Source organism: Anas platyrhynchos, chromosome 29 (assembly GCF_047663525.1).
Source record: "Anas platyrhynchos isolate ZD024472 breed Pekin duck chromosome 29, IASCAAS_PekinDuck_T2T, whole genome shotgun sequence".
Classification (NCBI taxonomy): Eukaryota; Metazoa; Chordata; class Aves; order Anseriformes; family Anatidae; genus Anas; species Anas platyrhynchos.
Genome location: NC_092615.1, coordinates 3,396,666 through 3,419,787, shown reverse-complemented (window position 1 = coordinate 3,419,787; position 23,122 = coordinate 3,396,666). Strand labels below are relative to the sequence as shown.

At 50.9% G+C, this 23,122-nt stretch overlaps 1 protein-coding gene and 1 long non-coding RNA gene across 5 annotated transcripts in view; one reads left to right on the top strand and one right to left on the bottom strand.

Moving 5' to 3' along the window:
- The window catches only part of CTXN1 (cortexin 1), a 34,107-nt gene extending 14,820 nt beyond the window's left edge, over nt 1–19,287 (bottom strand). For all 3 annotated transcript variants that reach the window (XM_027472162.3, XM_072029221.1, XM_027472161.3), the window contains exon 1: nt 19,136–19,287. The gene's annotated coding sequence lies outside the window, so the exon portion shown is untranslated. The remainder of the gene's footprint in view (nt 1–19,135) is intronic.
- Nucleotides 19,107–23,122, top strand: LOC110352566 (uncharacterized). Of its 2 annotated transcripts, none has more exons than XR_011805263.1 (3): nt 19,107–19,244; nt 21,255–21,381; nt 22,115–23,122. It is a non-coding gene; the product is annotated as an uncharacterized lncRNA (long non-coding RNA). The 2 variants fall into 2 exon arrangements; XR_005261315.2 differs by having other exon boundaries at nt 22,243–23,121.

The following is a 23,122-nucleotide window of genomic DNA, read 5'->3' as shown; positions in this document are numbered from 1 at the left end:
TCCTGTGGTGGGAGGTTGTTTTCTTCCTCCTTCCACTCATCCGATGGCGAGGAGCCTTCTCATCTGTAGCTCAGTTTCATCACAGACAGTTTCATACAGAAACGCTCAGACCTGCTGGTCACCAGGGACCTTTCCTTCTTGTATAGCACAGGCTGAGACACCCCCCAGGCAGCCAGGATGGGGACTCGGGACTGCTTCAACCTCCCACACAGTCCACAGACATAACAGAGACCCTCAGCAGTTATTCTATTTCCCCAGAAGAGAGGCAAAGCTAAGGGACTGCAAAATACCCTAGTGTATTGTACAAGGACTTTGCTGTCAGCCCTGAATCGTGCTAGGACCTTATTTTTCATGGTAGATCCCCATCACAGACATTGCTGAATGGCGTGGTAGATGCGGAGCAGCTCTACTTCCCCCAAGAACCTAGAAGTGGCACAGGCACCCACAGCTGCCACTGTCAGGAGGAAAAAATAGCCCCAAAGCATCACGTCCAGGAGTGTGATGCATCCAGGAAAATACGGTGTGATGGCCCTGGGAGACAGATCTTGGTAGCGTTTTCTCTTGGTTTGGCTTTGTTGTTTTTTTTTCATGATTTTTTGGTTGTTGTGGTTTTTGTTTGTTTGTTTGGGGGGTGGGATGGAACACATCAGCAAGATGGGTCCTTTTCTCCCCTAGTCTACAGGATGCTGTGTGTCCAGGAGTTATTTACTGTGAACATCACCACCAGACCCCTGGGACTTGATGCTCACCAGGACCATCACACCAAGAGCTGTCTGTGGCCAGCAGTCACAGTTCTGCCAGAAAAACACCCAGGCAGTGATATGAATGCACAGGGCTTGGCCCAAGCACTAAATCAGGGGTGCTGAGCTCTGACATTTGGCAACAAGCCCACCTGTCCTTAAATACTCCCACAAAGCATCTCCCAACCTCAGCCCCTGCAAGGAGGCAAGCCCAAGGAGATGGTGATAATATGAAGGGCCTGGTCACCACTGTGCTGTGGGGCAGATGGGGAGCATGCCTGCTTCATCCTAATTAGTGTGAATCATTAAATAAAAAGTCCCCTTCCTGACTTCAGCATGTGTTACTGAAATAGCTGTATCAAAGCTGCCTTGTCAGGGGACAAGAAGTGTCTGCTGGGACCATGCAGCCATGGAATTATCCCTCGCCTTTGACAAGATCAATTAAATACTTCTAAGTCTTTTGCAGTAATGAATTAACTTCTCTTCTTTCCTCCCTGTCAAACTGAAGCGTAGCTGCTGAGTAAGTAGAGATACCTGGCCTTGCACACAGTGCCCAGCTTGTGACCCCCATAGCCAGGCTCTGAACCAGTTGAAGGCAGAATTTTGCTCCCTGGAGGTCTCTGCTGGGGTCTCTCAGCCTAGCCAGCTGAGTCTCAAGCTGTAGATCTGCAGCCATGGTCCAGACATGAAGGACTGTGAGCACTTTCTGACAAAGCTCCAGGGTCTCTTTCCCTTGTTGTCATAGTCCTGGATAAAAACATGCCCTCCACCAGCACCCTGAACAGGCATCTTTAAGCTGCAGAAGATTTCACACCTTGTAGCCCAACTGCCTCATGCAGATGGGTCTGGTGTCCGAAATTCTATTTAGAAACTAGATCAAAACCAGCACCAATCAATGCAGCACACAGAGCCATCCCAAATTCATTGAATCATAGAATCATTCAGGTGGGAAGACCTCTAGTTTCACCTAGTCCAGTTTTTTAACCTAGCAGTGACAAGTCCACCACTAAACCATGCTACTAAATTCTACATCTACATGATTCTTGAAGACCTCCAGCTGGCTATCAACCAATACCCCCAGGTTCCTTTCCACCAGGCAGCTTTCCAGCCACTTTGACCCAAGCCTAACGCTGCATGGGGTTGTTGTGCCCTAGGTGCAGGACCCAGCACTTGGCCTTGTTGAACTTCATACATTTGGCCTCAGTCCATCAATCCAGCCTACCCACATCCCTCTGTAGAGCCCTCCTACCCTCAAGGAGATCAACACTCCCACCCAACTTGGTGTTATCTGCAAACTTACTGTGGGCTGCATTCAATTCATCCAGATCATTGATAAAGATACTAAAGAGAATTGGCCCTGGTACTGAGCCCTGGGGGACACCACTTGTGACTGGGCTCCAACCCCAACTCTTTGAGCCCAACCATCTTAATATGGTCACAGCTGTAGGCATGAAGAAAAAGCTAAGTAACGTGTAAGACGCAGATAACCTTTGCTTATTCCCAAGTTGGAGTGATACTGAGCTGATTATTACTGTCTAAGCCCTTCCATTTGCCCTTTCCTTCTTTCATTCCCAAATAACAGACTCTAGAGACACCTCAGTTCCTTCCCGTCAAAGCCAGAATCTGAATTAATTATGTGCTAAGAAAATAAAGATAGCTCAACAGACTTTAAATCAAGGAGAACAGTGTGTTAAAGAGTTTGAACAAATCACATTACTTTGTGTGCAGTTTTAGGGCTGGCAGAAATAAATCTCCCATCAATTTATTGATGGTGACAAATTCTTCCAGAAAGAGCACACTCAGGGAATGTTTCTCTTCATCACTAGGCTGTCTGCGTGAAATATCTAGGGCCAGATTAATGTGTCCCATTTAAGTTGTCAACACAATTTGTGTCCCTGAGCCTCCACATCACCTAGGCTGAAAAATATGAAAATTACTTGAAAATATCTGAAAAATATGAAAATTACTTGAAAATATCTGTTGAAAAACATGTTGTTTTTTGCATGCTTTTCCCTCTGCAGCTGTCTCGGTACCCCTGTCTGCCTGGTTGCCCTGGTGCCCAGCCTGACCCTGCTCTGTACATCAGCCGCATTGACATCATCTGAGACATTACAGCACAGCTTTTCCAATCACCGTGGACTTCATTGCTTGGCTCTAGCCTGGTGCTGCTCTGGGGCAGAGTTAAGGTGCCCAGATTTAGCGACTGTCTCTTTACAGTTTGCTCTGCCTTAACTGTGAGCAAAGCTGAGTGTGAGATCACTGCCATCTCCCTCCTTAAATCACTAATTTTTACTCTCAGTTTTTTTCATCACAGCCCAGATTTCTCTAGGAATCTATCCCAGGAGGGGGATATTTAGACACCAGAGGGGACTGCACCTGCCTCCCAGAGGTGCAGGCATCATTACAACAATGGACACCAGAAACTACAGAGAGCACCCAAGTTTCTCTATGCATTCTGTCTGCTTTTCCCAGAAAATCAGCAGTACTTACAGGAGCAGAGGACTGCTAAACCAGGCCACATACCCCAGGTATACTGAGGAGGGAGAAGCTCAGGTTGTCTGCTGGGAGACTTTTTTTCTGTCCAGGTACACTGCCCAGACACAACAGCTCAGTGACACACAGCTCCAAGTGTATGGACTTCCTGGAAAGCTGTTGGACAAAGGGAAGGGAAGCTGGTGTCTTATTTTGCTACAGATTACCTAAAAATCATGGGAGAGGCAAACCTCACTGGCAGGTGACCAGCTGTGTCACAGCAGGCACAGATGTCCTAGTCAGGAATCTTTAGTTGGTACTGCTAACGATAATGTTGAGCCAGAATACATGATTACAGGCCACTAATTATTCTCCTTTTCTTTCTGGAGAACAGCAAATGTAATTATTGGATTGAAGAAAGAAAAACAGAGATACAAACAACTACAGGTTCTATATGAACCTAGCTACAACAGCGCTCAAGACTTCTAAATTAAAATGGGAACAAAATAAATAAATAAATGGGAAATAAGAAAAAATGCTGAAGCATTATCAGAGTATGACTATGTCAGGCAAACATACAGTTCTCTTCAACAAAATAATTATTTAGAGAAAGAAGTTCAAATTAATATCAATATAACAAGATTTTAGTGAAGCACTTGGTATGTTAAAAAATCTGTAGTTCATAAGGACAGAAGGTCCGAAAGGCTAGAATAACGAAATGGACATGAAGATAACAGTGCCATGGACAGGGATATATATTTAAACCATAATACCAACAATTCCTGCTGGAAGCTGAGAGCTTACCAGGTAGGAATGAGACAAAGGAGGAAAATGTAAATGAAACAGGAGGTGCTCTCAGCAGAGAGAAGCAGTAAGGGCAAGGCTTTACAAGCACTCATCTGGAAAAGTGTGTGCAGGTCCATAACACGGTCTCAAATTGGGCTGGATTCAGGGAAGGCTGTACAGGTCATCAGCGGGATGTGAAGTTTTATAAGAAGAGTCCAGAAGACAGCCAGCCAGCCTTTCATGCTGCCATCCCAAGCAGCCTCCTGCCGTGTAACTCTTGGGAGGAGAGGGAGAGACAGCTCTACCTCAAGAGAGAAGCTTGGACATAAGAGCAAGAAGAAAAAATGTTCCCTTGGGTCGCCTTACTGAAGCAGGCAAGAACAAAGGAAGGGAAAAACAGAGCCAATGAGCTTAGTGGATGAGTACATCCAAAGACAGGAGCAGAGCTTGTGTCTTCTCAGCCTTCTGCCTCTGGTGTCACAGGAAGATGGCTTTTTTTTTTTCAAAAAAAATAAAAAATAAAAAAATGCAGCGTCAGCTCTCAGAGTTCAGCTAGAAGCATAAAACAAAGCTTAAGTAGATCACAATTCGCACTTGATAGATTTTCCTTCTATGCTTGTTTTCAAGTGAGTGTTAGGACACTGAAGTGCTTAACATGCCCCAAGGTATTTTTTCACCATAGCAGATATTTAAGAATCATTTTATTCTTTGACAACTTACCAGCAGTGTGTGCTTAAATAATAACCTTAAAACCTGCACCTGTACCTATACAGAGCTTATCAAGCTTAATCTTTCAGCCACTGGGCCCTTTAACACCTGTGAAACAAGGTGATATTGCTCTTCTGTTCTCCAGCCAAGCAAGGGTCTTATCTCCCTGTGATAAGACATCTGTGATTATCTAATCTTTTACCAAAATGCCTCTGTTTCCCACCTTCACTCACTGGTCACTTTTTCACCGATTTTTCTCCAATTTATTATCATCCTTCTAATTTTCCCCAGTGATATTGCCAGGAAATATTTCTCCATAGTACGAGGAAACGCAGGCCCTCTTCCAGTAGATAAGCCCCCTTGAGCGGGTAAGCCATACAGCAGTCCGGGTTAGGAAGGGATCTTTTCCTAGTTTCAATTACACTGAGAAGGAAGGGAGCCTTGACAGAGAGCTCAGCCACCAGCACAGACGCTCTCGATGTGTTTCGGTGACTCAGCCTCACATATAACTGCACCACAAGCTCTTTAGCAACAGGACTGCTGCTTGCAACAGGCATGGGAAGCACACTCCCCCCACACCAGTCCCTATCTCAGCTGAGCCTGTTTCCATTTCCTAGGGCCAGGGGTGAGCTCATCTTTCACAGTGGAAATCCCAGGAGACTTGCATTAAGACAGGCAATTCTGAGAGGGCCTCAGAGCAGCTGGACGTGCTAGTGCTGCATCATGCCACGACCTATCACCAAGCAAGCAATGTTTGCAGATAACACAACCGTTCCTGGGAACATGATATATGTTTGCTGATGGAATAGTAAGATGCTAGGCTGGAATTTATTTCCCCCGAGTCTACCCCTGGTTAGGAAGAATCTACATCAGCATCTCAAAAGAGAGCAGGGGCCACTTGCTCCAGTTACATCTGCACATATGTGAGTGGAAGACCCCATGGAAGAACCCAGAGAAGGGACCCAGAGACTTTGCCTTGAAGAAGCCCAGCTTTGCTTTGGCCTGGTGAATTTGGTTTCTACCCCTCCTAGTATCAAAAGCTCTGAGTGAATCATGTGAAGAAGGCGTGTAATGAATCACAGAATGAATCACAGAACGGTTTGGGTTGGAAGGCACCTTAAAGATCGCCTAACTCCACCCCCCTGCCATAGGCAGGGATGCCACCCAATGGACTGCCTTTGAGTAAGCGCTTGTGATTGGGACTGCGTGACTCATTAGGAACATTTAATGATGAATTCATAGACCTTAGCACCTCCCTCAAGCTCCCTTAAGATAAGCTTGAAAAACAGCTGTTATTTCTCGGGGACTGCACACAAATACAGACACATTCCCTTATCCAAATACCCAAAGTGGCCCCCAGGAGCACCTGCATACTCCAAGCACCTCCCAGCACATGGACACAAACACATTCCCAGCACCCACTATAAACAGACCACTCATACACACACACGGCCTCGATATGCATGCAACACATATGCAGGACGTATGCCCCCGCCACGTGCACACTCATCCTGTCCCTCCCACACACCCCGATGAACACACACACAGTGTAAATATGCTTACTCAGACTTTTCTTTGACTCCTTGGACAGGACAGACCCCATGCATCACTGATCTGCACCCAAACTCCTTGCCTGGTCCAGCAGCCCTGCTTTTTTGAGAGTCCCTCATAAGACTAGGCCCTCCAGTCTCTGGGTCCTTACATATAATTTGCTCTGCTAATGACTCTGCAGAATATAGAACATCCCAACACATCTCACTGCCTCCTCCAGAGCCTTCCCCAACAAGCTGAGGTCGCAGGGATTAGGAAAATGCCCTTCGAGCCTGTTTGTCACTCTCAATTTGAAGACAACTTATATGTCCTGCACTGCTCTCCCTCCAGCATCTCCTCTCCTTCTCAGTAATGTGCCCTACACAAAGCCCAACACCATAAGCAATGAGAGTGCAGGTCCAACAGGGGCTGGTGTGCAGGGAACCTTCTGCAGGGAAAAGAAGGAGGAAGGTAGGGAGCAAAGCTAAGCACCCTCCACAGAGATTCTCTACAAGCAGTCTATGTGGCATTTTTCTTTCTTTCTTTATTTATTTATTCATGTTTTTAAGGAAGATAGAGTACATGCCTTCCATCAGCACAAATACAGCGATAACAATTTGCAAGATAACTGCTGAAAGAGAGAATAAGTGTTTGTGCTCTGTGCAAACAATGCACAGAAATGGTGACCGATTCTTACAAGGCGGTATGTAATTGTATTATTTTTAATTAGCAATTAAATGTCTTAGTAATTTCTTGCATTTAAATACTAGTGTAAGTACAAATAATGCTAAGCAAATCAGGTCTTTAGCATTTAATTACTAGGCTCTTCTATGAATTATTTAGCAAGTGGGCAAATATGCTGCTTCAAAGAAAGCCATTGCTGCAATTGAAAGATTTTAAATTGTTTTTTGGTTCTAGGCTGGAACCATTCATATGCAACAGGATGCATAGCAGTGCCTGGGTATTTCTGTGGCTGGTGGAGCCGAATTCCCCAGAAGAGCAACCCAGCTTGGCTGTAAAAGTGTGAGTGTTGGTTTACCCACCCCAACCTGCCCTCCCCCTGAGAGCTCAGCTTCCTTGCCATCCTGCAGCACTGTGGGTTTCCACAGTACCATGTGCGCAACTTGCACCAACAAATTACAACAAGCTACTAGATAGCCAGAGCTATCTTCGGGAAGGTTTTAAACAAAGAATATCTTGGAATCATGAGAGCATAAGCATCTCTTAATACCATCTGTTCCCAGCAGTGAAATAAGCCCAAGGATGCTCAGAACAGGCACTCGTTTTGTTAAAACTCAGCTGATGAGGATTCTCCCAGAACTCCCTCGTAACCAATCTGCATCTCACTCATATCTAACCTAAATCTCATTAGCCCCAAATTAAACTGATCACTTCCCATCTTGTCCCATCGGATGCAAAGAACAATTGATCCATTCATAACAGCTTTATGTGTTGAGAGGAATTCACTCCCTTTCTTTGCTGATCAAATTCAGCTTGTTCTTTCAGGCTTCCTGGTCCTTCTTAAATCTCTCAAGTCCTGCTGTTTTTTCCAGCAGAGTGGGAGTGATGTTGAGAATGCACAGGGCTCTACAGAAGGATGATAGAGGCACAAAACTTAGGCCAGGCCACCAGGCCACCCAGGAAAAACTCTGCAGACTTCCTGCTCCCACTCTTCTACATGGCTTCCTAGACTAGTTGCAGAGCATATTTCTCAAATCTGGGGGAGTGTAGGACAACCTTAGGAAACGATAATTACAAGAGGAACATCCCATCCCATCCTAGCCCAAACAGTGCTGAGTCTGCTTGATGGAAGGGAGACTGGTTCTGCTCTGCCTGGGATGCAGCCAGACAGGGCTGGGTTGCACTGAATTGTGCAGTGAGGACCCTTCCCCTCCTCTTGAGGTCAGTCATGGGGGGAGAGAAGGGAAGAACAGTCTGCCCTAGGGCTGAAATTGGATCGTTCATTGACAAGCCTCCTGCTCAGACAGCAGTATCACCACCGAACCCAAACACTTGTCAGGCAGGGGCTCTTGACAGGTTAAAAGCAGGAGATGGGAAGGCAGGTTCCTGAGAAGCTGGCATGGCAGGTTCCCAAGACCATTTCCTGCCCTGCCCACCTTGGGTTCTGCTCAGCCCATCACTATTCTTGGCTGTGGTGGGAAATGAACATCCAGTACATCCACATCTAAGGCCAAGCTGATCCTGCTGACATCAGATGGCCAAGCTCTAACCCATCTTGGGGTTACACCACAGTGCTGGGGAACTTGTCTGTAACTCATCTTCTGTATCCAGATGGCCCTTCGCATCTCCAAGGCAAACCACCCATGAAGAAGGGCATAGCCAGTAGGTAAAGGAAGGTGACTTCTGAGTGGGGGTACACTGTGTCCAGTAAAGAGATATCAAACTGAAGAGAGCTCCATGAGAGGCCACCACAGCACCTAGGGACTGGGAACTGGCTGAAGGGAAGAAGCCAGAGGGTTGTGGTCAATGGGACAAAGTCGAGTTGGAGGCCTGTATCTGGTGGAGTCCCAGATACAGAGTCCCTCTGGAGCACAAGAAACAAACTGCACAGCCAGGGTATCCCTACAAAGAGGCAAGTTGCTGTAAGAGCTTCTTCTGCTGTGGAAATGACGAGTGCTCTCCCTACTCAATAAATCCAAAGGGACAGTAGAGTTTTCAGGCACCAATGTGGGCTAATTGCTCTCATTAAGGGATATCAAAAGAAAGAGAGCAAACACCCTGCCTTTGGAAGTCTCGCTGGGAATTTATCCCCTGCACACACACAGCTCAGAGGCAAGTGGAGGACGGGAGGGGCAGAAAGCAAAGGGAGAAACAGCCTTGCTGGAATCAGCCCATGCGAGGCTGCCTGGAAAAGGTCCCCACCTCTACCACAAAGCACTGTAACCATTTACACACTTGTAAAGTGTAGGTGTGAGGGCTGCACAGCCACACCAGGAGACTTCTGATTTGAAGAAAATGCATCCGAATTTTTGCAGGCAGTTTTATTACGCTGCAGGACCCAGAAGGATGACCTGAGGCAGCCAACACCAGCAATCCGGAGCAGAGCTCCTCCAAAGCAGTGTCAAAACATCTCCCATCAGCTGAGATGAGCTGATAAAAATGCAGATCAATGCCAGGACTAGGTCTGCAGCTCGTATAAATCGATGCTGTTTCCATGACCAGAACAGACTGCTAGTAACTCAAACTAACGTTATCTATCAGCAGCAGCAGGAGACAAAGCTGCAGGAAGCCAGGGCATCCCATTCCCGCTTCCCTTAGGCAAGGTGCTAATCAAATCTCACTTCTTCCAGCTCCCAGCATCTGAGGCACTACCCTACGCCAAGCTATATTTAAACGAGTAGCAAATGAGCCATGCAGACAAAGGAACTGGGAGCTACTGTGCTGTTGACACTTTTGAGCCTTAACTAGATCCAGTGCCTGCTCCAGGGCTGTGCTGGGACGCAGGGTGGGTGTGAGAAAACAGTTGTCAGACCTAGGGGCAATCACGAACCTGCTACAGACACAGGACTGCCCTTGATCGCAGCAAAGGCTCAAAAGACTTCCCAGCTATCATTATCTCCTTGCTCCAGGCTGTAGCCAAAGCTGCCCATGACTTCCCCCATGCCTGACACCACGGCCAGGGATGTGTGTGTTTTGTAACAGTGAGATGAGTGATGCAAATGGGACAGACAGGCTAAACATTCCTGCCTGGGCCGGTGGCTTTTTAGTGTTTGTGGAGACACGGGGCCTTTCCTACTCCACTGACAGCTCTGGCACAGGGCAAGGCTCTTCAATCCCTATTTTGAACTTATTTGGGAGTACTAAAGATAGCCCTGATGCTTGCTGATGTCTCTTATATTCACCTGTTGTCAAATATTTCAGTGCTAATGAGCCCTGGGGTTCTTCCACAGGCACCAAAAGATCATCTTCAGACCAAGAATTTGCTCGTTCCTATAGATTCAGTTGCCCTGTTTGCAATTGGCAAAGGCAGCCCTACAACTGAGTCTCTCCCCACTGCTCTAAGCCTTGTAGGACACCGTCAGGACATCCTGATCTGCCAGCACTTTGTTGGTGCACTCAGGTTTGCACTGAAGCCAAGCAAATACGTAGGCTTTCCACGACAAAACCCAGAAGCTCCAAATGGACCCAGCCCTCCCTGTGTGGATTCTCACAAGTATTGACACCAGAAATATCTCATCCTGCTGCTGCAGACACGGTTCTGCATCCCGCTGCTGTTCTTCCATCTGGTTCTGCACCCACTGCTGATCTCCCAGATGGACTCTGGACCTCAGCATACAAAATCTCAGGGAAATCGGCCTTCATTGCCCTCCTCTCGGGAGCAAGGACACAGGCTTGGAGGACCAAAGCAGCAATATTACATCTCAGCTCAGCACAGGCATCCCTGAAACCCTCTCTCACCCAGGTCACAAGTCAGGGACCTTCATGTCAGGCAGACCCCCAGAGGATATAGGAATAGGATGCCCATAGGATGGGGCATCCACAGCCTCTCTGGGCAGCCTGTGCCAGTGCCTCACCACCCTCTGAGGGATGAATTTCCTCCTAACATCTAATCTAAATCTCCCCTCTTTTCATTTAAAAACATCCCCCCTCATCCTGTCATTATCTGATGGAGCAAAGAGTCACTCTCCTTTTTTATAAGTCCCCTTCAAGTACTGGAAGGTTGCAATGAGGTCACCCTGGAGCCTTCTCCTCTGTAGGCTGAGCAGCCCCAGCTCTCTCAGCCTGTCCCCATAGGAGACCTTGCACTTGGGCTTGTTGAACCTCATTAGGTTAGGTGACAACAGGTCCAAAGGAGGGATACGAAGATGACCATAGGGCTGGAGCACCTCTCCTGTGACAAAAGGCTGAGAGAGCTGGGGTTACTCTACAAGAGTCCTTACCTCTCCCAAAATAACAAGGTCCTGATCACACATCAAACGGAGCAGGAACAGAACAGGACCCAACCAGGCAGTGTTTCCAATATATTCACGCTAGAGGCAAGGAACATAAAGCAGAATAGCCAGAGCAACCTCCATCCTCCCTCATTTGCCCTTTCAATCTCATTATTCCTCTAGCTGATGTTAGTCTGCAGAAAGGCCAGGCAAACCCTTTCTCTTGTCCTTGCTTTGACCCGCTGTACAACCACAGCGAGGTGCCCTGCTTCTCCTCTGTCACCTCAGTGACACGGTGCCCAAATTCGAGCAAAGTGGCCCAGTGACCCCCTGGCAATAGGCAAGGGGAGGAAATTTTAGCTGGCTGGTGGGAGAAGGAGGTCTGAGGCAAGCAGCCTGTATCCAGAATGTGGATCAGTATCACTGGGTTCCAGTGGGGAGGAAACTGGAAGGCTGCCCCAAGCAAAGGGCAAGAAAAAAGGGAGTGAAAGGAGAGAAGAAACAGAGAACACTGCAAAACAAAAGACCTTGATACATGAAAGGAAAAATTGGCCTGCAATGCTCACCCTTCTGGGCCTTAATCCCTTCATTAGCACACGTCTGATACAATTAAAGACAAGCTCTCCCAAATCTGCAATGCAGGCTGTCTGCACCAACAAAAGGTCCTGTGAATCCGTCCCTGCATTTACCAGTACCTCCCAAGCTGAGGAGCATTTTCCATGCGGTGCAGCTCCATGGGGCTGGCCCAGGTCTGGCTGCACCCATGCACAGGACTGGGCTCTGCACCAAGGAGAGATGGAGAAGACCAGCTGAGCCTGTGGTTCTGGGGTAAGCAGAGCTGGAGCATGGTGCACACAGCCAGCAGGAGCAAATGCACAGGGACTGAATGAAGAAGGTGCACCCAACACCAGAAGAAAATTTAAAAAATAATAATAATAAAATAAATAAAGAGAGAGAGAGAGAATGGGGTACAAAATGGGCTAGGAGAAAGGACAGAGGAAATAAGGACAGGGCCAACAGGAGACGAGTGGCAGGGTTAGTAGTGGTTGCAGGCAATAGCTTTCCTGTTACTGCTCTCCTTTCCTGTCTCTGCACTCCTCCTGCTTTGATTTCTATTGAATTCCCTATTCTTTTGGATCACCAGCTCTCCGTGGTGGACTGCTTTATCTACACTTGCACCTTACCCTTTCTCCAGCGGGACACTACTGCAGCTAAGTCTCTAAACACCATGGTGACACAAACACTACAAAGCAACATACCATAGCAAGAAGAAAACAGCTCTTTGGGGCAGCCCCATCTGGCCCCGAGAGCTGACAACCCTTGTAAGATACAGAACATGCTGGCAAATTTATCCCAGCCTGAAACTAACACCCTTACATCTTGCCTTGGTGTCTTCCCACAGTCTCTTCTAGGAGGTGGGTTGTCCATGCCCACCTTGTCCAAGCACCACATTCAGTAAGCACAACTCACAGTAAGTTAGGCAAATGTCAGCCTCAGCTGAGGATCAGCTGTGCCAACAGCTCTGTCACCTCCACACTTTGTACAACACACCAAGAATGTGTGTGCAAGATGCATGCAAGACCCCCCATCCATTCCCAAAGCCCCCCAGCTCAATGGGCATTTATTAAATGGGCATTTATTTGAACCCATTTATGCTGGCAGGGGCTAGAAGCAGCATACTGCTGGGTACTCACAGACCTAGGCAGTGCTGAGATCACGGGTTTTCCTTAATCCCATTACATACACAAAGAGCAACATGTACAAGAACCAGACTCGTGAAGTGCAAAGCAGGCTGCTGGAAAGGGATAGAGGCAGCAAAACTGGCAAAACCTCTCCTGCAAGGCAATGGAGAGAACCATAGACTTGACAGAGTTTTTTCACTTTAATTTCATGAGTATTGCCAGAGCTGGCCCCACACCAACACCTCACACCCCACAGGCAGAGCCTTCATACCACACCCCTTCAATCTGGGGTGCTCAATAGGAGCTCAATGACACAGTCAATATTCGGATGATGGGGGGCAGGAGAGAATGGCAAAGCTGCCTCTGCACATGCTGTGGAAGCAGCTTGTGACCATGGACATATGTACAGCCACAAAGATGCACGCACATATTTATGGCATGCATATCTGCCCGTGTGCCCTGCCTGTCCCTGCTCAGATGCACTGAAGAACAGCGAATGGCTCTGCTTCTCTCTGTGGGCTGAGTGGTTACCCATTCATTGTGGCTGTTCTTGGCCTATCACTTTCTGGTTTATTATCCCCTTGGATTTATTTCTTTATTTCACTTAATGCACCGAAGAATTGATATGCTTAGAGCATCAGCACTCAGAGATGCTTTCAGAGCCAACTCACCAGATGACCGTGCAGGCTGCAGTGGTGGGGCTGGTTTGCTGTTGCTGCCTGGAGCACGCAGCTGGGGTAGAAGAGTGATGAGGAGAGGCTGCTACAGCCACAAGAAGCAGCCCTGCACAGCCACACACCCTCACGACACAGGAGCAGGGATGAAGACTATTTTAGAGGTAGTCAGGCGACATGGAGATGAGGGCTGTGAGTAATGTAGCCTCTGGGGAGAAACACCTCCAGCCAATTTGTGGGAGAAATGGTCTGTGTGCAGGGGGCTCAGAAGCTTGGAGAGGAAATAGAGGCAGTTAGTCTGAGCTGACAAACTACAGCTGCTATTGCTGCAGGTCTTGGGAGATGAGCAAGTAGGTCCCATAGGATCCACAGGAGAGGGAAATAACACTGCACAAAATCTACCATGGCATTAAGCCCCGTGTCTCGACTGATCCTCAGAGAGATGCACTTAATTCTGTGGCTCCACTCCCTGTCCCTATCCATATCCCTCCTGCCTTCCCAGGATAGCAGCAACACAGGCTGGAGGGAAAGATTACACCTAGGGAAGAAACAGGGTAGCTTCTCATGGGGCATGAAAAGTCACTGATCGGCAAAAACGAATTGCTTGGAGGACAGCCTCAGTGTGCAAAGTCATCCAGTGCCCAGGTGTGCCTCCCCGTGCCATACAGTGGATTAGATCCCACGGGGAGCTCTGAACCCACTGCTGAGCCCAGACCAGTCTGGGAAGATCCTACACAAAGCACAGCAGGAGTCTTCATTCTCAGAGGTGCAAGAAGTCACCTGGATCCTCCTCAGCTCCAGCAGCATGAGAAACCACAGCAGCTACAAGGACGGGCAGGGACAACCCTGAGCCCTTCATAGTAATTGCAGTAAAAAAGCAGGAGGAGAGGACAGCCGTAGCCCATACATCTGGCACACACGGCAGTCTTCCTGCTGCTTCTGACAGCTCTTGGGACTATAAAGACAATGCTTTAGTGTCAGCTCCTGAATCCAAGAATATTGGTTATTATTGCAAAAGGGAGAGTTTCGTGGCTGGAGTAGAAAAGCATGGTCCCAGCATCTTGGATTGTTTCTGTAGGCAAAATGATTTTTAAGCCAATCCCAGGATTTTGGAAACTAAACTCATGATGTTTGGTCCTGGCATTGACCATATTGCAACAGTCATCTCGCTCAGCACTCACACCCTCTGCTACACTCATGGGAAACAAGGAAATTCCCATTTTCTTGCTTCCCCACAGGGGTCTCTCTGGGACCTGGGATGGGTAACGAGGCCAGCCTAATGGGCCACTTTCCTCCCAGCCTCACAGGAGTCAGCTGGGAGCCCCACAGGCAGCCTGCTCCTGCAGCACGGTTGGGAGAGGGGAGTTGCAGTCCTTTCCGCAGCAGGACAGAGCAAGCCTGGAGGAAAGCTCTCTGCAACTGGCACTGTGAGCCTGCCTCGCTTTTGCAGATCTGCCCAGCCCAGCAGATCCAGCAGCCAGGAGCATCTTTCCTCCATCTGTCCACCCAGACCACCAGAAGCCAGTGGAGCGCTACTGAACTGTGTACTCTGAGGATCAGGCCTGAATGTAGGAATCAGGGCTTTGTTCACCTCTCCTACACAGTAAGATGGTTTGGCATGACACAGGGGGATCCTGGCCAGACATTGCTGCTGACAGCTCCATCAGGTTTGGAAGGCACGGTGAACATAATTCCCACCGCACAGCCAGCACTGTGGGTGCCAGCTCTGGCTCTCCGTGTGTCCGGATACCTGTTGTCATTCTCCACAAACCAGAAAGTAGCCAGCTCCTCTGAGCAAAAGGATCTGACCATGTGGAGCCTCAAATCATGGAGTACTTTGTGACCAGAAGAGAAGCTGAGGTGGCCAGACCTTGCCCATTCCCCAGGACATGGCCACAGGCCACAGGCCTTTATCCAGCGGGCCTGGTCCAGCTCGCTGAGGGCTGCTACTCCCAGGTGTCAGCCAAGACACATGAAATGCCCATGGAGAAAAGACCCATGGTGAGATCCAGGTGCTTCAACAGCACTATCCCAGTGCCCAGTGGTCTTCCAGACAGACCTTGGAGAAGGCAGACCCAACGGCAGCATTCTCACAGACAGCTGTCAGCTCTGCCCTTGGGGTTTCTTACTGGCCGAAGGAGTGTGAGCGGGGGGTTCAGTGACACTGGCCAAGCACACCACCAGGACGTGAATCTGCCACGTCCAGGTCTCAAACGTTATCCTGCAGCATCTGAACCAAATCAGGTGGCAGACAGGCCTTGGCACTACTGACCAGGAGAGGAGCCATTCGGGAGACAGAGGCACATGTGGCATCCACCAGGCCACAGCCAAGGCCTACACAGGGACTAGGTGTGAAACAAAGACACACGGGCACTGCAGCATTACACAGCAGGACCTTCCCCATGGCAGTAACATCAACAAGACATCCCAGAACTGCCCCTGCCTGCAGAAAGCTGCTAGAAAGAAGGGGAGGCCAAGAGCATGGATAACAGAGCCATTGGGAGAACAGCAAATTCATGGGGTAGGAACATGGTTTGGTTTTAGTAGGGGAAGCACAAACAAGACCTGATGTCAGCAAGCAGAGATCAGAGTGGAAAAAAATACATGCCTGAAGCTGGGCAAAGTTCTCTGCTTCAATGCCAGTTAAGTAGCAATCCGCTGTGCAGGGAAGAGGACAGCAGAGCAGCTCCAGGAGCACAGCGCAGGCTGTAAGGACTTTGCTCCAGCTGGCTAGGATGGGACAGGCCAGGACAGAGAGAGTTTATGCCAGCTTTCCTGGCCCAGGCAGATCCTGAGTCCTGCCCAAGGATCTGGTCTGCTTGTCTCAACAGCACGATCAAAAGGACCTCGAGGCAATGCTGAGCAGCAGGTCTGGGACTTGGAAGGGTTCACAGGCTTGAGACCCACGAGCAGAACACTGCTGAGAGCAGACCCAGGGCCAGGGGACATCAGGGATGCTGATTCCTGCAGATGTAAGCATTTCAGGCCCTACTTACAGGCCATTCTTCAGGTCAGCACAGCTCTGCCCAGCCAGGTGACAGGTACTCGTGCTGCTGCCACCAGCCTCTCAGCAGCCTCCCTCCTTGTGGCCCCATGCCCCAGGGCAGACAGCCCCATGCCACCTCTCTGGCAGCCCTCTTCTTCTGCCTCTATGCCTTTATCCCCTCATTTAATTGTAGTAGATCTGCACTCAAAGCAGGAAAGAAGCAGTTTAATGGCCATTAAGTTCCCCCTCAGAATATTAGATTCTGATCCATCAATTTTACTTTGTAGGCATATTTGCAGTGAAATCAGAGCAGCTCCCAGGCACCTGACAGCTCGACAGCGCTTTCCTCGTAGAAGCAGCTGTTCAGAAAACACATCAGCTCAGGATTTACAGACAGCTTGCACCATGAGGTAGTACAGAGCCAGGAGAGGATGCCACCGGCTTCTCTCACCCATGTCAGCCTCCATGAGCACACCACACAGCCAGCAAAACGAGCCTCCTGCTGCATCCCCGTGGCTTTCCAGCACCCACCCACAGCCTGCTGTTGCTCCAGCCCTGACCTCTCTACGATCACCAAGGAAGTGCTGGTCACTGCTGTGCAGCCCACTCCATCCCCCGAGGGCAGAAAGCTGCCCCAGCCAGGCTGCAGACAGCGCAGCAGAGCTCATCAAGCACTAGAATAAAGAGCAGATTTCTCTGGCAGAAGCACAGTGAGGAAGGCAGCAAGACCTTGCCCTGCCAGCACCACTTTCAACAGGTAAATAGCATGCTGATACGAGCAGCCGGCCTCTCCCAGCCCAGGGAGCAGCTTGGCAGGGGCCGTGCATCCTCAGAGCAGTGCCAAGTCATTTCCAGGGGGACCTGCAGGCTGGGCGCTGTACCCGTGTGACGTGCTTACATCCTGCAGTCAGTGCCAGGCGTCCCTTCCCTTTCTGGAATGGGACCCATGGGAAGCACTCCTGAGCATATGTCCCACAGAGGCTCCCCAAGGGTTCCTTGGGGTTTGGGGAAGAGCACAGTCCTGCCCAAAGATTTGGGTGTTTACTGACAGCGAGGACCAAACCAGCGCTGAATTGCTAAAGGCAAGGCCGGAGATGCACCACGACAGAGCTGCCTTCACCCAGTCCTCCTGCCAGGACAACCTGGTGGCAGCCAGGGCTGCAGACACCTTCCCGAGCATCCACCAGCCCTACCATGGCACTGAGAGAAATACCCACAGAGCAAACGGGGAAGATGTTTGCAACTCTGCCACCGCCCAGCTGCAAATCCTGGCCTGGCATAGTCCTAGCCAGACCACCTTGCCTGCCTAACCCCAGCTCGAGTGTTCCTGGGACACCAAGGTCCCACGGGGTGCAGTGGTTCTGTTCAGCTCTAAATCTGTGCCCCAAACCAGCAGAGATCAAACCAGGCAAAGCAATCGGAGCCGTGAATGCCTGGTTACAGGACCACGATCTGAGCTTGGGGTGATGAGGCATTTGCAGTGCACAGAGGGTGAAACTTGTTAAGTAGCCAGAACTCGAATCGTGCTTCCCCTCCTATTGCACACAGGTCTGCCCTGCCCTCCTAAAGGTTTTCCATCCTTTATTTTGGGGCAGATTTATGGTAAATAATAATAGCTGGGAAAAAGAAGGATGGATCCTGGAATGGCACGGATTTGAAGCTTGAAGTCAAGTGCTGGGGAGCCTACAGACACTGTCAAATCCATACCTGTCATTGCTGCCAACAGCTTTTACCCTCGTGTTTAACATGAGGCTCTGCACCAAAAACTGCCTGTGCCAAGCCCAGTCTTCCCGCTGGCTTTCCACGGATTGGGAGAGATAAATTCCCTCTGCCATGGGCTGGGCTCGCCGACACACCCAGCACTGCAAGGAGAGTTCCTGCAGCTCCAACTCTTCCTATGAAGGCTGAAATCGGAATTTCACCCGCTCCTCACTGGGGCTGATTTTGCTCTTTGCCTTGTTCCTTTATCCCAAGGGTCTGTGCAGTTCTCCCCTGCTTCCAGACAGAACCGCAGCTCCAGAAGGCAGAAATCAACTTAATTTAGCTCAAAGTTCTTCAAAATTCACAGCAGCACTCCAGCCCCAGAGGGTGGGTGCTCCCTGAGGCCCTTCAGCGGAGGGGTCTCGCAGCCGCTCCGTCACTCCCGGCTGTGAGAACTCCAAAACCAGCAGCTTTGCTGCAAGCTGCAGAAATCCCCAATTTCTGACTTCTCCCCCAAGAAAAGGCCCATCCCGATTTTCCGATGTGGCAGCAACAAACATTTCTCCCCCCACCCCAAAAAAAAAAAAAAAAAAAAAAAAAAAAACAACCTTTAACTCCCCCCTACGCCCCCCGAGGCTAGCTCAGACCCCCCGACCTCCCCGAGCCCCCCCCTGCCCAATTTCTGCAGGGCACACCGCAGGGGGGGGGCGATGCCCCCGGCAGCCGCAACCGGCTCGGAACCGGGAGCGGGGCCGGGGGGCTGCGGGCACCGGGGGCTGCGGGCACCGGGGGCGCTTTCCCCCCCCCCCCCCCACGCCCCGCGCCGCCCCTGCGGAGCCGCCGGCGGGCGGTGCCCGGCGCATCCTGGCCGTGCTCTGCCGCCTCCCCCGGTGCCACCGAGCCCAAACTTTGCCGGGAGCCCCCCCAGACACACACAAAACCCCGGTGGCAGCCCCCGGCTCACCTGAGCTCCGGGCGGCGGAGAGGGGCCGCGGCCGCCCCGGGGCTCCCCGAGCCCATCCGGGGGAGCTGGGGGAGAGAGGAGCGGCACCGGCAGCGGCAGAGCTTGCGGGGTTTGAATTCGTCCAAAGCCGCCGTGATTGGGCTGCGGGGATCCGAGGGAGGGGGGGGGGGAAGAAACCGGGGCGTGGGGGATGCTCCGGGGTGGGGCCGGGGCCGGGAGGAGCGGGGATGCTGCGGGAGTGGAGGGAGGGGGGGGTGGGGGGGGATGCGGGGGTCGCGCTGCTGCTGTGGGGATGCAGCGGGGGGGAGAGGAAAAAGGGGGGACTGCGGGGGAATGGGCTAACGGGGGGGTGCGGGAGGTGATGGGGTACCCCGGGGGGCCGGGGGGATGCGGGAGTTGGGGGGGTGCAAGGGGAGGGGGGGGGGGGCGATGCAGGGGAATACGGTGCTCCCGAGAGCCCCGGGGGTGCAGGGCGATGTGGGGGAGCCGGGGGGGTGTGGGGGGTCCTTGGAGGTGCAGGGTGGGGCGGGGATGCAGGGAGGAGTGGGGCTGTGGGGTTTTTGTGGACACGGAGGGGGAGAAGGGGGGGGGGTGCAGGTGCATTGCACACGGAGGGGGTGCAGGTGCGTGTGGTGCTCTGGGGGGGTGGCCAGGGTGCTGCGAGGGTTTGTGGGGTCCTGGGGAGGTACCGTGAGGATGCAGGGGGCCGGGCACGGTGTTGGGGTGCTGGGCTGGGCACAGCAACGGGCGCAGGGTGAGGGATTTCCATGGGGACACAGGAGAGGGGTGGGGGCTGTGGGGCAGGGACCAGAGTGCGTCTAAGATGCAGGGGGTACAGGGGAGCAGGGGGGCGCATGGGGTGGTGCTGTGCAGGGGGTGATTTCTCAGGGAGGGTGCAGGGAAGCAGGGCAACACCCTGAGGAGGGGCGGCTGTGCAAAGGGGACAGCAAACGGGAGCATCCCAGTATCCATCCCAGGGGTACCCCAGTATCCATCCCAGGGGTCCCCCAGTATCCACTGGGACCAAAGGGAGCGATGTGGCTGCAGGGGGGTGTGGGTGGGCACCAGGGCGAGAAGGGAGGAGGCGCAGCCCATGGATGATGGCAAAGGGGATGGCTTAAAAGAGGACCAGTCTGCTGGGGCAGGCAAGAAAGATCCAAACAAAGACCCCACGGGGTTTTTGGTCAGGAGGAGCTCCCCGTCAGATGCAGCACTGCTGCTGCTTGTGCTCAGCACCAGCTCTCAGCTGGGAGCACACCTTGCTGACAAAGATTAGCAAACGCTCCCCCAGTCCTGCTGGGGCAACCCCAGGGGAGTTTCAGGGCTGGGGACAGCAGAGGACTTTCGTCCTCCACAAAGGTGCAGGATAGATATACAGAGAAAAAAAAATGTATTGGAGGGGCATTTGAAGCTGTGGCTACTTGTGGTGGGCACGACTGGGCTTAGAGTAAATTCTGCAGGTGCTCAGTCCATGCCCATGGGCCTATGTCAAAGTGCTACGTCTCCCTCACACACTCAAGTTTTTTAATGTTACCTATTTGTGACGTCTGATGTCAGCACAGGCACCTTCCTGCAAAATCCTTTTTTTCCTAAGTCCCTGTGGAGCAGATTAAATGCTCACCACGTGCCGGTCCCGTGCCTACAGAGGTGTGATACCCCAGGTGTGGCTAAGCAAGCTCGGGGGAATTGCAGGATGTGCACAGATGAACTGTGATGGGGAGGGACTGGAAACCCCCCAGACCAGTGCCAGCATGAAGCCACAGGCCTGGGGCTGTCACCGAGGAGCCACTTTCTCCGTATGACCCCTCCACCACGCAGCAGCTCCCAGGGAGGTTTGGCCCCCACTGCTGGAAGCACCACGGCTCCCTGGAGCTGGTCTCTTCTCCAGGATGGGTCCTGGTTTCTGCCCCGTGGATGCTGCAGGCACTCAGCATCGTTTTTTTGGGGGTGCAGGGAGCGGGCAGGCTTTGTCTTCCTCTCTTACGTCCCAGAAAAATCCCGAGATTTTTGTGGGGTTACCACGACAAGCTGGTCTAGAGGGTGGGACAGGCGCTGAGACTAGAGGCAGGAGTGACCATGCTGTGGTGAGACTAAATCACACTCTGCTCTCCTCCTCCAGCTCCTCTTGCATCTCCCAGGCACTGCAGAGGCTGCATGTCCTTTGGGAGGAGGAGCAGGGACAAAAACATGGCTGGAAAACAGCAAAAGCAGGACCCACACAACCTGTCCCCCCGCAGAGCCATGCGGTAAGTCTCCGCAGCATCCTCGAGGGCTGGCATCTGCTCCGTACCAGCTCTGGGGCTGTCTGAGCTCTGGCCCTCCAGCACTTGCCAAGACCGGGATGAGTCACGGCTGCTACGAAATCCACACGTCCCGCAGGCCCCTACCAGTTTTATCCCCAGAGCTTATTTCTGCACACGAGGAATCCAAGACAAACCATTCCTACCAGGATCTGGGGAGCCTTAATCCCTGTGTCCAACACTGGAGGTGTTTTTTTTTTTTTTTTTTTTTTTAAATAAAATCCTCCAAAGCTCTTAGGGAACCGATGGGGTAAAGGGAGGTCCTTGCTGGCACACCCTTTGGGATATACTGTTGATATTTACCCTTCAAATCACACAGGGCAGTGGTCTGCAGCTTCTAAAACCCCACGTTGGGCACAGCAGAGCTCCCACTGCACGTGGTCCTCATCCTTTCTCCCATCCTGCTCCGAAGCTGGGAGGACTGGCTGCCAGGAGAGAGGAGCGGAGCTGCTCAGCTGCTCTGTCCAAGGCAGAGCTGGGGTCAGGTTCGTTCTGGGGTTCCCATTAATTAGGAATAGGTGCCCACAGGTGAGACAGAGGCCTTTGCTTCAAAGCCACTGGGAAGCTCAGAGCAAAAACCAGCTTTAACAGTGCGCACCCCCATCGCCAGGGCCCAGGAAGGGGCTGCTTAGCTTCGGTTGTGCAATTCACATTTTCTATCTGCTTTAAAAAAATTCAGCCCTGCAGAGAGACGCCTTGCACAGGGAGCAGACCAGGCAACTGCCTACCTGAGGAGGCTGGCAGTATCTAAGAGAAAAACACGGAAAAGCATCGCCGTGCACTGCTTGTGTGTATCTATGGTTACAGGAGCCTGTGCCAGAGCATGGACGATGTTTCCAGGGAAATCAGACACGGTGGTGTCAACAGGGACTGCAGGAGCTCATCCTCCATCGGGGTAGGGTTTGGATGCTCAGAGCAGACCCACACAGCAACCGCCAGGGACAAAAATAAACGCCTGCCATTTGGAGGAGAAACCATCCCACACACAGAGGGTGAGGTGGGCTTGGCAGGGAAACACAAGCACCACCTGCTGCTGCAAGCGCTTGGCACGTGTCCCCAAGGAGATCTAAGCGTGTGCCGAAGAGCTTCTCTTGTCTGGGCAGTTATTGCACGGTTACTGCAGTTACTGCACAGGTATTGCAGTTATTGCATGGTTATTGCAGTTATTGCACCGTTATTGCACAGTTATTGCAATTATTTCATGGTAATTGCAGTTATTGCACAGTTACAGAGCTCCCTACAACTAGAGCTCATCAGGCTGTTGTAACTGAGCATTGCATCCTTTCCAAAATAAATTAATTCTGTAAGAAAGTTGTTTTTTTTTTTTTACAAAATCCTATATTTTCAATATGTTTTAAGAAAACGGTTACATTAAGTTTTTGCTGCATTTGCTTTTTAAAAATCGAAATTTTTGTGATGTTATTTTCTTCTGAAATATATGTAAATCCCATCAAATAGCTTCGGTTCGCTTCCAATTAGTAGCAGTGCAGCAGCAGAGTGAAAATGAATGAAAAGCACTCTAGAAAACGTCTCAACTGAAAGCATGTAAGGGAAATACACGATTTAGATCAAGGCTAATAATAGAACTGATTTATTCACCTGTTAACCTGTAGCCATTTCTCCATTAAAAGTTGTTTGAGAACAAGCAGTACAAAAACTGCATGAAATCACAGTGGTTTTTAAGAGG